Below are 16,027 nucleotides of genomic sequence, written 5' to 3'. Positions count from 1 at the left end.
CTCACTGGTGGCTGTGAGTCTGCACTGATGCAGTGAGAGCACAAGAGCTCGTTAATGAAATCACCCCGGAGTTGCTGACATTGTACATTTGTGCTGGTGACTGGCTGCTCCTCCTGCCTTCACCCAGGGTGAGTTTGCTTGGAGACATTATTATCCCATGGGAAGACACCTGAAACAAAACTTTTTGCATCATGTGGAAATAAGGAAGGAAAAAGAGCTGTTATCAGCAACCAACAAGCCAGGAGGAACCTGCACTTCTATAGATCATCCAGCTTTTATTTTGTCTGATTTTAAGTGCCTGGCAGCGAGTTGGCCCTTCCTGTCCCCTGGGAGAGGCAGAGCGTGTCCAGCTCACTAAAGCATCCTGGATTTGCTGCCTCCTCTGCAGAGCCCCAGCTCCCAGCTCCACGTGGTTACTGGAGCCACCACTGCCACCTGGAAAGGGACTTTGCAGCTGGCACAGAGCATTTCACTCCTGCTCAACAACGACTCAGGGCCCAGGACACCCTCGGCTGCCACACGTCTCTGGCAAGGTGGGCTCTGATTTTGTTCCTCCTCAGGAGGACTCTCCTGGATGTTTGGCTCCTCTGCAGCACCCAGCCAGGGCAGGGAATGTACCAGGCTCCAGGGATGACTCCATCCTTCTTCACCTCCCAACCTCTGCCCCGGGCTCGCCTGGGGAACCTGACTTGCAGCTGCCAAAGCCACATCACTGGTTTTTAGTTAGGCAGAGGTGAAATTAGTGAAACAGATTAGTGAAGCAGAGTGAGAGGAGAAGCCCTGGCCTGTCAGTCTTGGCTGTGAGGTCCCTGACACCTTCCTTAATCAGCCCAGGAAGACACGTTGCCTTGACCGTGACAGTCCGGAGAGTGGGGGATGCATCAGACCTCACTAAAAATCCCAGCTGGATTTAGCTCCTGTTAAATGTCTGCAGAATATCACCCAGCAGAGCAGTCTGGAAGTCTTCCTCCTCAGGAAAATGGACAGGTGACACCCACAGCTTTATTGCTCTTGTGTGTGCGTGTCCTTTGTCCACACAGCAAGGTAAGGGTTGTGCTGAGAGTGCAGAAGAGGGCGGTGCTTTGTGCCTGCATCCCTTCCACCGCGTGTTTCCAGCCCTGTGGATGAACACGGGCTCTTTGATCTCAACATCAGAGATGTCCAGACACTCCCAGGGATCCAGGGAGACACAGCTGGGAGGCACCAACAGGGTCTGACCCTTGGAAGCTGAGTTAGGCTCAATGTATCTGTTGCCAGATTTCCACATGCTCCCACATCAGCCATCCTTATCCTGCTGCAGGAGGGATTTGCTGCTCCGAGCTGCAGAGGGCAGGTCCTCGACTGACAGCGCTGTGCTGGGGCTGCAGATCCCACCAGTGCCATTTCCGAGATGCTGGCAAACATCCCCTAGAGAGGAAAGAAGCTCAGCCAAGCCTGAAATGACCTGCTGGAGCAGGGTAGGCTCCTTCCACTCTGGCATCATGTGCTGGGATTTATATAAAAGGGGATTCTTTGCAGGATGGCCTGCAGAGGAGGGGCTGTTTGCAGTGTGTGGCTCCCAGACCACAGCTGGAATAGCCCCAGGCTCAGGGAGAGTCCCAGCCTCTGCCACAGAGGACTTGGCTACCGGTGAGGTCAGGCTGGACTTGTGTGTTGAGTCACAGCACTCTGGGCTGTGTGATGTTGCTCGGGCCTCTGAACAGTGATCACGTGTGATGCCACACATACCTGCACCCCCAGATGGGGCACAGCACCCTGGTCCCTCTTCCTCATCCCATACCTGAGAAATTAACGTCCTGCTCCTGTGTTCCCACAGTGCCACTCTCTGAACAGACCCCATCCCTCTGAACCCCGCACCCCCAGTGCAGCTCTGCTCCCTCTCCAGCACAGACCCTGTGAGCTTCCTCCAGTCATGGCTGCTCCCACACACTTCCCAGACTTTGATTAACTCCAGGCTCCTCTCTTTTCTCAGCCCCTTGGGAAATAAAACTCTCCGGTGCTTTTCAGGTGATGGAGAAAGCAGGGGCTGAACTCTCTGGCAGTGCCACACTCACCTCTGCTGAGGCTGGGGATGGATCCAGGGTGGATTCTTGTCAAGAAGGTGTTCCTGTGTGGCCAAGGACGTTGGCAGATTTGACTAGCTTGCCAAATTGGTCAACTCAAAGTTTATCACAGCCACATCTGCCAGGCTGGCTGTTCTTCTGGGACAGCATGGGGACACCAGGAATGAACTGGGCTCTCTGGTACTGCTCAAACACAACACAGTGTGGAAACCATATTGAAAAAGAGGCAAGCTCAGAGATGGAAACATTGCAGTGGTTCTTGGGGAGCTGGGCTTCCCTGGCTCCACCACAGTCCTTTCTGTGTCTCCTTGGTATGCCTGTGACTCAATCCTATCAGAAACTGGTTTCCAGCTCCTAATCCCAGTACCAAAGCACAGCCACTGCTTTGATTCCCCAGACTGGACTGCAAAGCTCTAAGCCAGCTCAAGTGGGAGCATCCGTGGTTCCCACACTGCAAGGGCATCCCCTCTTCCACGGGGGTCTCCAGGGCAGGCTCATCCAAGAGGAAGGAGCCGGTGAGGAGGAGCGGCTCCCCTGCCCGCCCAGCCCCGCTCCCCCATCCCTGCCCGCTCCTCTCCCACCGAATTGTGCACACACGGTGGCAGGACAGGCGATGCCAAGCGCTCCTCGGGCACCGTCACCTGATCTCCGCCACCCCCGCTCCAAGCCCGGACAAAAATAACCCCGGGAGCGCGGCGGTGGAGCTGCCCTGGCACGGCCAGCCCGGGCTGAGCCCATTGTTCCAGTGATAACGCCGGTTCCAGTGACTGATCCCAGAGAAATGCAGATATTCCCCTCGCGCCTCTCCAGCCTCCTGCTGCAGAGAAACCATGGCTCAGGAGCACGTGGAAGAGCAAAGGACGTGTTTTATTCCCTGTAATGTGAATTGTCTTGTTGATAGACGGTTCCTTCTGTGTGGGGTGAGGCTATAGTTTCCACTGGAATTATTTTTTTCCTTGAAAGTTTGAATTTGTTTAAGAAGAAGGGTAAAAAAAAACCCCTCACATTATATCCTGAAAATATAAAGCCTGAAGCTCCATCTCCCCTGGTCCTGGCAGGGCCCAGTGTTCCTGCTGGGCAGCAGCTTTTTGCTACGTAAAATTGGCACCTCCTTGCAGCTTCCATGGTGCTTCCATGTGCAGAAATACCTGTGGAAGGGCGTGCTGGGGCCAGCCGAACTCATTTCAGTCGTGACCTAAGCAGGTGCTTGGTTGGAAAGGGCCAAAGCTGGGGCTGTGGCTTTGGCAGGACAGCACAGGAGCTGCATGGTGACAGAGGGGACGCCGCAGCCAGCGATCTGGGGTATTCTTCAGCACTCAACCAAGACACACCCGAGACAAACCAGGCCTACAGAGGGACTCAGCATTTCTGTGGTATGTCCTGGGCTCTCACATCCATTTGTGTGGCTGGAAAGTTGCCTTCACATCCCTGATTTGTCCTGTGGTGCAGAAATACCAGAGACTCTGCCCCAGAGGATCTTTCCTTGCAGCCACCCCAGCCCTGGCTGAGCTCAGGATGTGCCCCAGATCTGCATAAGCAGCCCCAGGAAGGTTTTGCCACAGGAGATCCCACCAGTAGAACCAAAATATGGGCACCAGCTGCATCTCCTCGTGTTCCAGGGGTCCAAGTGGCTTCCAGGGCCCCTGCCCTGAGCAGGAGACATCAAAGTCTCTGCCAGGCACACTCCTTCCAAGGAGCCCAGCATGCTCTCAGCCTGGCAAGGTGATCAAACAGGAGGAAAAGACAGATCTGAGCAGAAAACTAAGAGAGAAGGCAGCAGAAATATGGTCCTGGAGAAAGCAGGAGCACAACCCTTTGGCTTCCATTCCCTGCTGCTTCCCCTTGCTTCCCAGAGTGCCTCCAGCTCCGAGTGCCTTGGCTTTGCACAGAGCTGAGCTCCTGGTGTTCTCTGGGCTGCAGCCCCATCCCCGGCAGCTTGAACTCTGGAGCATCCACCAAAGAGGCTTCTGCCCCTCCCAGCAACGTGCCAGGGAAATCACAAGACTCTGGACTAACCAGCAGCTCTCCAGGGGCAGGCCATGCCTGCCTGCATCATGCTGGAATTTGTCCCTGTCCCCAAAGCCTGTCTCCTCTCACCCCCTCTCCCCAGGCCATACCTGGTTCTTCCGAAGGCGTCATGACTTCACTGTCTATTTTTATCCAGCCCACTGCTAAGTAAAAGCAGAGTTGACACTGGCTTTTAGGAAAAAAAAAAAAAAAGGAAAAAAAAAAAGAAAACAAGGCATTTTTCTTATTGTGTGGGAAAAGATCCATGGGCTGGGTTTTCTTCCCCCTTAACTTGGAGATCTCCCAAAGCAAACAAGTGCTGTTAACTGGAAAATAGGATGATTCACCAGTCCCCTGGGCAGATGGTACCCGGGCCCTCTATTCTCCAACTCCTGGCAAGGGAAAATGCCCCCTGTAAAACTTAAAATAAACAGATGATCCTGTATCCATCAGGGGATCTGCCCTGCCAAGCCGACGCATCTCCAGCGAGCTCCTGCGTGTGCCCAGAGCACTCGGGCCATCCCCTGTGGGTGTCCTGCCCCAGAGGGGCAGTTTGGGGCATGCAGGACCAGATCAGGGGCACGGGAGGCTCCCAGAAGCTGCAGCCTGCCCGTGGATGCTGGATGCTGAGCGATGTGCTGGGTTACAGCCCCAGGTGAGGGGATGGAGCTGGAGCTGGAGCAGAGCTGCTGCTCTGTGATAAGGTGTCTGTCCCTCCGTGGAGCATCTGCCACACGATGCCCTTGCCCTGGGGTGCTGAGGAGATGCTGACACATGGGAAAGCTGGACAGGAGATCCCTGTGGGTGAACAAACAGTGGGGCCAGAGCAACGAAGCAACATTATCTTCCCTGCAGCCTCTGACATGTGTCACGGGAGGGACTGTTCTCTTCACGATGTGACTCAAATCCCATATGGATAGTGCAGGAATCTGCTGTCCTTTCCAGAGACAGGGAAGGCCTGTTTTTAAATGCCCCCAGTTCCTCCCTTCTGCAGGCAATGGAACCTCTCATTCTTACTGCATTCCCCTTCCAGATTCCCAAATCCCGACTGCACCAGCAACAGGGCTGTCCCTGCAAGGACACCTCATTTCAGGGAGACAGCAAAGTGAGGGGCTCTCGAGGTATTTTGGGGCACCATGACCCCTGAAGCATATCCCACATGGAAAGTGCCCATCACCAGTGTCCCTTCAAGGCAGGAGCTGTGATGGTGGTGCTGGAAAAGAATGGGGTGAAAAGAGGACCTTGAGAGGGCCTTGGGGTGACCCAGGAGTGAACTGTTCCCTGTTGAGATGAGGGTTCCTGGACCTCAGGAGCAGGGCTGTGTTCAGGGTCTGCCTTTCCCTGCCTGGGACATTGTAACAGCAGAGGAGCCCCAAGCACAGGCTGAGAAGCCAAATTCCCAGCACTTTAAAATTCCCCCTTGGAAGCTTTTTGGCTGCTGGAGGCCTGGGTTATTTCTGGATGCACTCGGCAGGAGTGTTTTTCTCTTGCTTCGAAGCAGGGATGAACAAAGAGCTCAGCTCTCTGCCTGCACAGAGACAGCCCCACTGCCCTGGCAGCACCCACACCAGCTGTGTGCCCTCTCCTCTCCCTGCCCTCCAGGCCAGGGATGAGCTCCCAAAAGTGGGGATCAACTCGTGAACTGCTCCCTGTATGAGGCAGAGACACAGGAAAGTCTCTTCCTTCCTGTCACCTTTAAATCAGACCTTTTCAGCCAGAGTGGCCAGCAGCCCCCACTCCTCACAAGGGCTCTCTCCTGCTCCCTGGCCTTCCTCCTGCATCCCTGCTGGCAGCAGGTCAGAGAGTTTTGGGCTGCACAAATGCTTCAGCCCCTAAGAGGGCACTTGGGACAGAAAAACAAGGTTTCCTAAACAAGCCAGAGATCCTAAGCCTCAAAATAAGTGACAGCCAACTGCGGTGTCACCGCATTGCCCACACCACCACAGCTGCTCTGGGCATTTTTATCGGATTTGCCCTCCTCCTGTTGCTTTTGTGTTTTATTCCAAGGCACCCACTCACCCCTCACGCCTTGGGGTGGGCAGCAGCATCTGCCTGGAGCCCACTCCTCCACCTCTGCCTGAGTACAAGGCTGTGACAGCCCCCAGGTCACCTCTGGGTGTATCTGCAGAGGGATTAACAGGAGCAATCCCACTTTCTTTAAATGCCAAATATATCGAATAAATTGTGCTGTTACAGATTTAGAAAGGAAATACAGCCAGCAGCCAGGAGTTCTGGTTTGGCAGCAATCTGGGCACCTGCAGGCAGGAGGTGTTTGGGTTTGGAGGGTGAGGAATGGTTTTAGGCTATGATTGCTCCTCTGAATTACCCCCTGCTCCCAGGGAGGGGGCTGGGAAAGGCTGGCTCTACAGAAGGCACTGATTTTGCACAGAGCTGTTCAAGAGAGCCAGGCTTGACCTGGAAGTGTTAAATTCACTCAGTTCATGCAGCAGACTGGTCCCATTCCCCTCCCCGTCACCCAGCCCTGTGCTGTCCAGATGCAGCAGCAGGAAGAAGGGGTTGTAGCCCATGCTCTGACCACCCACCAGCTGCCCTGCCTGCTCCTCCAGCCAGCTGAACAAGCACCCAGCACTGGGGGATCGTGGGCTCAGTAGTCCTGAGGGGCAAGGGTGGGGGGGTCAGGGAGGTGGGAAAGGCACTGGGTGAGGGAGATGGGGATGAAAGATGAAGAGGTGACCTTAACCCTGGCACCTGGAGTGGGGCAGGTGGCTGGGGTGAGGTGGGTGGTCTCTGGGCCTCATCAGAGAGGTCCCTTCTAAGCCTCCATGTGTGGGGAGCTGGCAGAAGTACAAACATCCCAGAGCTGGGATTTGGGACTGCCAGGATTCACTTTGGCCACAGATTTTCCTGGCCTGGCTGCAGCTCAGAGAGAAGTGATCTGGCACCTGGGATCCCCAACGGCCCCAACTCACCTCACACTCAGCCCCAGGGACTCCTGTCTTGGATCCAGTCCCCAGCTGAGCCACTGCGAGACACCCGTTCAGATCTTTCCAGAAGGCTCCAGGCAGCTGGAGGGTCCTTTTGGACCCATCCCAGTCAGGGCATGGTGGCACTTCCTGGGGACAGTGGTGTGATGTGGCTGCTGGGGTGGGAAGGCTGTGCCCCCCGTGCAGAGGGGTCAGCATGGCACCAGGCAGCCCCAGACACCCTCAACCACCCCATGGAGGTTGCTCCTTCAGCCTTTCCTCTCCCAGACTTTGCTCAGAGGGAAGGAGAATGGGGGAGTAGAAAGAACAGCCCATTTTAGACCCTAATCCCAGTGCAGACACACCTGGAGGAGGCAGTTTCTGCCACAGGCTTCTTACACACAAGGACCTGTAACAGCCCTGAAAGTCTAAACTGGGAACCAGCACCACGAGGTGCCAGGAGACACTGTCCTCGTGCCCCCACTCCCCCACAGCTCCTGCCCCTGCCACCAGCTGCTGCTCCCCATGGAAATTTGCCCTTTTCCCCCTGACAACAAGCCCTGCCCACGCTGGGTCTGACTCTGCAGCGCTCCAGGCTCCCAGCATCAATCCATCTGCCAGGCTTGGTGTCACAAGTGCATCATGGAAAATGCTATCGATCCACCAAGGTGGGGACTTAATTTGAGGGCTCTAATGAGGCACTGATTTAACCTTATTACACAAAGGTAAGTGGAGCTGCTGGGTGCCCTGTGCCAGAGGGGACCTGGTGGTGTTGTTGCCCAGCTCCTCAAGTGGGAAGGTGCCTCCAAGGACACGTTGGTGTTAGGGAAGGGCTGGGCTGCTGTCCAGAACTGAGGCAACATCTTGTTTGCTGGGGTATCCAGGCTCCTGGTCCTGCCCAAAGTCACAAGGGAGTTCAGAAACCAGATGAGCTCTGAGCTGTATATCTCAGCACTGCTGTTTCTAGTGCTTCCCTCCATCTCCTGGCTCCTTCCTTCCCATCTCCTGGCTCCTTCCTCCCCTCCCATCTCTTGGAAGCCTCTTAGTGCCTCGAGTTAATGTACTGTTTCAAAACAGCTTGTCCTGGCTTCACAAAAGGGTAGAAAACTCAGGGGAGAGCACTCATTAGGAGACTTCCAGCCTGCCACCAATTCACTTTACATCTCTGATGAAGTCCTTTATTCCAATTTTCTCATTAATGCACCACATTAACATGATCACTCCTTAACTCGGATGTATTTGCCCTCCCTTCCTTCAGGCCATGCAGCTTAGCTGACTGGACATGTTTGGCTCTCCAGGGCCTTTGGGACACAGCCAGGACAGAACTGGATGTCCCCAGGACTAAAGCACTGCTGTGGGATGGAGCAGAGAGCCCCAGGCATGCCCAAAAGCAGCCAGGAGGGTGATGGGGCAGCTGAGCACCGGCTGAGGTGCTCCTCACCTGTGAGCAGCCAGGCACAGGGAGGGCAAGAAGGGAAGGTACAGCCCTCACTGATCCATGGGCTGGGGAACGTGTCCTCTGTGGCCTGGGGCAGCTCTCACTGCCACCAGCAGCTCAGCTTTACAAACCATCAGGGTGATGACTTTAATTCCGAGTCCTCTCCTGCGCACGGCAATGATTTTTCCAACCACCCTGACCACAAGCTCACAGTATCAACCTCTGCTGTGCTGAGCCCAACAGAGCCCTGATCCCTCCTGGATTCCTGAGATGTCACCACCATCCTCTGCTCCCTCCAGAAGTGTTTCCTCTCCTCAGCTGGAAGCAGGTGCAGGCTCCTGATAACTCTTCTTTCTGTCCACAAAGGAAATGGGGCGTGAGAACAGCCCTGTACACGAGCAGGATGACAGCCCTGCTCCCACTGATCTCAGCTCGGGCTGCAGATGACTTCCCTGCTCTCTGCCAGGCCTGGGAAAGTGAGACACTGTGAATAGAAAACAAAGGCTTAAATGTCCCTAAGCCAGTGATCCCAGTGATGTCTCAGCACACCCTAACAACGAGGATCTCCTCCTCCTCACAGCTGCTGGTGGCAGGACACAAGCACATGGTGGAATGACTGTCCCTGCATGCAGGACTGTTGTTTTCAGCTAAAAGAGGGTCTCAGCACACAGAGAGGAGGGTATTAGATGGGGCTTGCAGCAGCTGGTCTGGTGGAAGGTGTCCCTGCCCATGGCAGGGGGTTGGAATGAGATGAGCTCTAAGGCCCCTTCCAACCCAAACCACATTGTGATTCTGTTCCTCTGGCCATTCATGGCAGGCACTGGTGTCTCTGCAGAGCTGAATTGTCCTGGGTTCTTGGTGGAACCAGCCTCAGCATCAGGTGAAGGTCCTGTCCTGATGGTCTCAGGAGCAGGTAGCTGGAAGCAACATCCTGAGGTTCCCAGGTGTGTATACTCTCTTCCCAGCTGTCTATCAGCATCTTCCTCATTCTCCCACTCCAGAAGATCCAGGGAGTGAATGTGGATCCCCACAGAGAAGTGTGGTCTGACCCACATGTGAAGCAAAAACATCAAAGAACAAAAAGAAACAAACCCAACAACAAACCAGAAAAGCTTTTGGAAACTGGGAAAGAATCACAGAGTGATGAGAAGGAGAGGAAAAAGCTCTTTGCCTTCTAGTTCTTCAGGCAGGCCTCAAGCCTAACAGATCCAGATCTCCTCTAAAGCCCGGGCAACTTCATCCCTTCCCACACAGGAAAAGCAGCACAAGAAGTCCACCCAAGGGCAGGGTCAGGGAGGGATTTCCCCCTCCACTCCTTCCCCCCAGCCATCACCAGCTGCTGAGGATGGGGAGCAGGGTCAGTGGGCTTTCCCTGACAGCGGGGACACACTGTGCTCTCACCTGGTTCCCCGCCAACCCCACCAGTGTGTGCACATTCGGCAAACAGTCACAGCTCCAGAGACACGTTCTCCCAAACAGCCTCCCTCCCTCACCGCCTCCTGCAGAGCCTCGTACGTCAGCGCCTGTGGGGGAGAACCGGTGGGCTGGGGACCGAACTTTGGTCTGCGTGGGCAGCTCCCGCACGCAGCAGCAAGGGCGAAGTTTAACGGGGATGTTCAACAGGATGCAACAGCTCAAGAAACCCCAAGATCTCTCCCGTGGTGACTGGGCGCGTTAATGCAGCAATCACGCACTAGGAATGCCAAAGGAAGGCTGGGGTGGGGGATGTGGGGAGAGGCAGAGGGACTAGGAGAGGATAAATAAGCTGGAGAACTGAGGACCCCTGTCCTTTCTCAATCTTTGACATGCAAATCAAATTTGCCTTTCTAAGAGCAATGAAAAACCTCTACATCTTGGCAGGGCTGGGAGAGACATGGCTAAGGCAGATCCATGGAATAACTGCCTCGTGCAGCCAGCCTGGAGTTGTACTCTACAGCGTATCACACACTCCTGCCCATGCCCCCAGCAAGCCCCATTTTAAACCCAGTCAGCACTGGGATTCCTCTGCAACCATGAGTTGGAAATAGGCTGCTGGGAGAGACAGATGCCAAGGGAGAAAGGTTATACAGACATTGTGCTCCAATGGGGGAAAAAGAAGGATCCAATTCAGCTTTGCAGTTTCTAAAACAGTCTCATGAGATCCTGAGTGAAGTGTGCACAAGCAGTTTTGGCAAGGAGAAACAAAAGACCTGAGAGGAGCGAGAGGAAGGATGAATGAACAAATGACAGGAAATCTGCACATGTTTCCAATCCTCAAAGTTCACTCATCTCTCTTTTCATGCCCAAGCTCTTTTCTTCTTGAGGCACCTTTGGGAAGGGTAGGAAATGGGGGGTGGGAGGTTTACTGCTACTCGGTTTAGCACTAGATCCTATTAACTAAAAAGAATGGGAGCAAGGAGAAATTCCCAAGGCGAGAAAAAAACCCCATCATTAATTGACAGGTCCCTGGGGGGCTGAAGCAGAGACGTTGAGCTGAATTCAATTACAGAGCTGGTCAGAATCGGGCAGGAAGATGTGGCTTCTTTCACTGTGTCAATTAAAGAAGCAACTGGGAACGATAGACTTCTCTGACCCATGACTCAAAACAAGCTTCCATCCGGCACTGCCTGATGGCCCCGTGGCTCCCACTGGGAACAGATGGGCTCATGGGCAGTGCAGGGATGCCAGAAGGCCTCCTTGCAGGCTGGGCACTCGACAAAACCAAGCCTTGTGCCCGCTGCAGAAATTGCTGTTCTCTGCAGGAAGGTGGCATCGTTAACAGTAATTAATTTGCAGCCACTGTGCTACCTGAGCAGAACCCAGCGTGGCATCACTGAGCCAGCAGCTCCCTCACCAGATTTGGGGTCTCTCTTTAGCATTTCCCTTAGGGAATGAGGAAATAACTGGCCATGTGAAGAGGGAAAGGGCAGAGAAGCTTTCAAAAGGTTATCTGGGCTCTAAAAGCTCTGCATGGCATCTGCATCACCCCTTTCCTGGCTGATGGAAGCAGCTCCCCTCAGACCACCTGGTGCTGCACAGCCTGAGCCCTCCAGCCTTCAGTCTCTGGTACCACAGCAAAAACTTAGATGTCAGTAGAATATCACACCCTTTTCCCTTCACTGTCCTCCACGTTAGGCTAGGTTTGGCTATCCCTGATTTTCAATTTTCCATCATTTCCCCTGCAGCAAGGCTCAGCTGGGCAGGGCTCTGAGAACGTGGCCCAGATAAGAGATGGGACAGAGCATGGTCACATTCCCTGCAATCTCTTCTAATGGAAGGTGTCCCTGCTCACAGCAGGGGCTGGAACCAGATGAGCTTTAAGGTCACTTCCAATCCAAGCCATGCTAGGATTCTATTCTTGATTCCTGCTGAGTTCAGGTGGGCAGGAGTGAGTCCTTCCTTTGTAGGATCAGAAAACTTGAAAGGAACCTCCCTCTACTCCATCACCACTGGGAAAACCTGCACATCCTCCCATTTTCAGCTAACTGCTCTCTTCAAAGGACTAACAGTACTGTGTTCCTACTGACACCATTTTACACCTTAAAAAGGATCTCTCTTTCTCCAGATTCCCCTTCAAGGGTTGAAAACATCCTTTCTTCTACTCGTTCCTGCTACTTTCCTTCTCCTTTGAGGATGTTTATTTTATTGAACAGTCTCCTTTGCAACCCATGCAGCCTATTTCTTACCATCCTGGATCCATCATGCCTGGCCTGATCACAGGATACCATGGGTGGCTTCAAAGCCTTTCGGGCATCCTCCCACAATCCCTCAAAAAAAAAAAAAAAGAGTGAGAAAACAGATGCCAGAAAGGTCTGATTCCACTCTGAGAGCACAGCCCAGAATGCAGGGACTCCAAGGAATAAGGATAAGGGCTGATCCTGAACTCTCTGTGGACCAGCTGAAACCAGGAGTACCACAAAGTTATGAAGAACAGAGAGGTCCTACACAAACACCTCTATATATTTATAGCTCTTGAATGCTCCTTCCTGTTGGTGCTTAAGTGGCATTGCCAGCACTTGGGGAAAGAGATCCTCAAGAGATGGGCTAATTGATGGAATTATTCCTCGTCAGCTGCTAATTGGTGGAAGAGGCTGAGCAGGGGGGCTGTGCTGTTGGAAGAACTTCTCTGAGGCCTTGGGAGGAAGAAAGAAGCCAAGAACAAAGGATCTGTGCAGTGTCAGGCAGGGCCTGGAACGGGAGGAATTCCTCTTTCTCATGTTCTTGGCTTATTTACAAAGATTCCCAAAACTCCTGTGAGGAGCGATGAGCAGGATGAGCAATGCTTCGCTCCCAGCCCCAGAGCAGCAAAGGGAGAGGTTTGTTAGAGTCAACAAAACCCAGCAGTGGGTAGGGAAAGGAGCTTTTCTGCTGCAGCTCCTCAGCAGACTCTCAGCTCTGGGGACCCTGAGGGTGTGGGGACCATGAATCAAGGTCTGTGAATTCCTCTGACCCCCAGCACAGGTAGAGTGGAAGGAACAGGAGGCTGTGGCTGTAAGCCAGAGCTCTGGGAAAGAGCAGGGAAGGAAGGTGTCATGTCCTTCTACCTGCAAGTCTTTGGGCTCATGCCTGAGTCACTTCTCCATCCACCATTTTACACCTTAAAAAGGATCTCTCTTTCTCCAGATTCCCCTTCAAGGGTTGAAAACGTCCTTCTTCTACTCGTTCCTGCTACTTTCCTTCTCCTTTGAGGATGTTTATTTTATTGAACAGTCTCCTTTGCAACACATGCAGCCTATTTCTTACCATCCTGGATCCATCATGCCTGGCCTGATCACCATGCTCCAAGGCACTTCCTTCCAGCTCCCCTGCTCTTCTTTGCCTGCCTTTCTCAGATTCCTCAGAATCCAAAAGGTATTGAGAAGTCTTGGAGGTGAAAGAGAAAGCAGCCTGCACTCAGGATGGTGAGAAATGCCCTCTTGCCCCATTCCTGAGGCTGATTCCTGAGGAGAGGCTCCCGAGCCGAGCAGACACCACATGTGTTCAGGAAAGCTGTCAGCAGGAAAGAAAGAGGAGAGAGAAGGAAAAGGCACGTGCTGTACCCGCCGGCGCTGACTAAACCCTGAGGCTTTGTTTGCTTGGTCTCTCCAGCCCCATAAAAGTCAGTAAAAGTCAGATGAGCCTTTCAGCCGGGAGCCTGGGGAGGAACAAAGAGGCCTGGGATAAGTGCAGCAGCGTGGGCCATTCCCTCCTGCGCCTCCCCATCTGGGGGGCCCAAGGGAGCCATTTCAGGTCCTTTGGTCTTACAGGAATTCCTTGGTCTGGAGCTCCTTCTCCTGCAAATTTCTCCTTTTAGGAGCAGTTCCATAAGGCCATAAAAATGCTGGACTTGTGAAGGGCCCAGCCTGAAGCTGAGCAGGGACTGAAGACAGAGAGGTTCAGCGACTCCTTCATCTCAGCCTTCCCTCCCCACAGAGACATAAGCCAGGACTAAAGGGCTCCCAAAGATGAGGAGAATTTTAGAGTAACAAGGCAAAGAGCACAAACCCATCCCTCCAGCCTGGGAACTACCACGGCAGCAGCTGGAGCAGCAATTATCCCTGTGAGGAGGAAGGGAAGGAGTGAGGAGCGCTTAGCAGGGAGGTGTAAAGGGAAATCCTACTTTACAAGGGCCCAGTCAGTCCTGCTTGTACCAAGTGACAGACCTGACAGGAACTTGTGACAAAACACAAACAGTGTCTGGTGGGTACAAAACAGCAGCAGGGACTCATTGCTCTCTGCCCCAGCAGGTATTTGGATGCTGAGAGACAGTTCCCAGGTAACACGTGGGGCTCCTTATTTGAAAACTGCTCCTTTTATTATTATCTTTCCTCCCACTGCAAAAGGCAAAGAGAAAAGAGACAGGGAGAGGGAGAGTCGTTTGACAAGCTGAAAACTTCTCTGAGGGGGGAAAATGAATAAGTGGGGGAAAAAAATGAAAAAGGGGAGGAAGAATAAAAGCGCAGGTGAAGAAGGAAATACAAAGTCAAAAGGCTCAGGGCTGACTCAGTGTGGTGTAGGGCTTGTGAGGGAGACTCTGCCTTTTGGAAATCAGTAATCCAAAGGGCTCTGCGTGTGTGCATAAAGTTATTGACTGACTGCATTACATCCACTTATCCCCCATTAAGCAGCAGGCTTCAGCTTGATCCCCAACAGCAAGGAATTAGAGTAACTCTACCCTGCGTTTTTAGAAGGGTTTCCATCTCCCAGGAATCCAAAGTGCTTCAGCAGCCCTCCGGGGAATGCAGGACTGACATCCAGATCCTTCTGGGGTGGAGACTGGCAGTGGGACAGGCTGCTGTGTGCAGCGGAGATGGGAGGGAACCCTGGTGCTTCTGTACAAAGCTATAGGATCTCTATTATGCAAGCAGAGTAGGAAAGGGTTGGCTTCCAAGGACACAGAATATAATTAGCCTATCTCAGAACAAGTAGCAATTCCTCCCCTGCTAAGCTGCTCTCAGTTCAGCTTCAAACAAATCATCTCTGCTCCCTGGCTGCGTCTCCACACACGAGCACCAGACAGCTCTTCACGTCTGGAGGGGACGAGAGGCTGTAGGTCTCCATATAGTTACTGAACATTTTCAAAGCTGCCTTAGAAAGTTTTTGTTCTCTTTTCTGCCCCCACCTCAGTCTTCCACCCCCTCAGCTGTACTGATGCAACTGCTTGTGGATCTATGGGGAAATGAGACCACAGAAAAGATTTTTTTTTTTTTTTAAGACAAATTCACTTGCATCACTTCAGCAGAGCAGCCCCAGTCTCAGAGCAACACAAAGTTTGGTGAAGAGGTGGAAAGAAGCTCCTGTGGGGGGAGGAGGAAAGCAAAGCAGCCTCAGGTGCCTCCATCAGCTCCTGCTATCCTGAGGTGCTCTGCTCTGGAGCCACCATGGCCACGCAGAACCCTGGTGACCCTGCAGCTCTGCCAAGCCAGCTCCGTGCAGATGTCCCTGAAGCTGGCATGGGGGGACACTTACAACTCTCTTGTTTCAAAGATGCTTCTTTGCTTTGTGTCTCTGGCTTCACTGCCATCCCCAGCTGACTTCCCACGTGGCAAAGCCGCTTTGTCACGGATGTCACTGGAACTGCTGCTTCTCGTGGAGCTAAAGAGGAATGGGGGAGCTCTAAAGGAGGAGGAAACTGCAGCTCCCTCCAGGGGAAACGGAGACAAGTGAAAGTGCAGGGTTTCCAGGTCATCCCAGACTTCTAGAGCAGAAATGGGGGGAAGACCTTGAAGGAAGAGATGAAATCAGAGTGTTCAATCCCTGCCATGACAGCAGCCATGGAGGGCCCAGCACCTGTGAGGTTGGGAGCTGGGAGAGTATTGTAAAATGCAGGCGGACACAATGGGAAGAAATGATGACGTCCAACTCCAGTTCAGAAGGCTGAATGATTTCTTTATTATAACTATGCTATAATACATTAATATACTATATAAAGGAAGATACTAAAACTACATACCTACTTTTCTAACTACCATATCTAACTCACTAACAACTCGTGACCCTGTTCTTGAGAGTCCAGACACAGGTGGATTGGATTGGCCATGAGGCTCAAGCAATCCTCACCAAAATCCACTCAAGCAATCACCCCAGGCAAACAATCCTCCAAACACATTCCACTAGGAAAAACGAGGAGCAGAAAT

Source organism: Anomalospiza imberbis, chromosome 16 (assembly GCF_031753505.1).
Source record: "Anomalospiza imberbis isolate Cuckoo-Finch-1a 21T00152 chromosome 16, ASM3175350v1, whole genome shotgun sequence".
Classification (NCBI taxonomy): Eukaryota; Metazoa; Chordata; class Aves; order Passeriformes; family Viduidae; genus Anomalospiza; species Anomalospiza imberbis.
The sequence above is the reverse complement of the archived record's forward strand: the minus strand, read 5'-3'. Positions refer to the sequence as shown.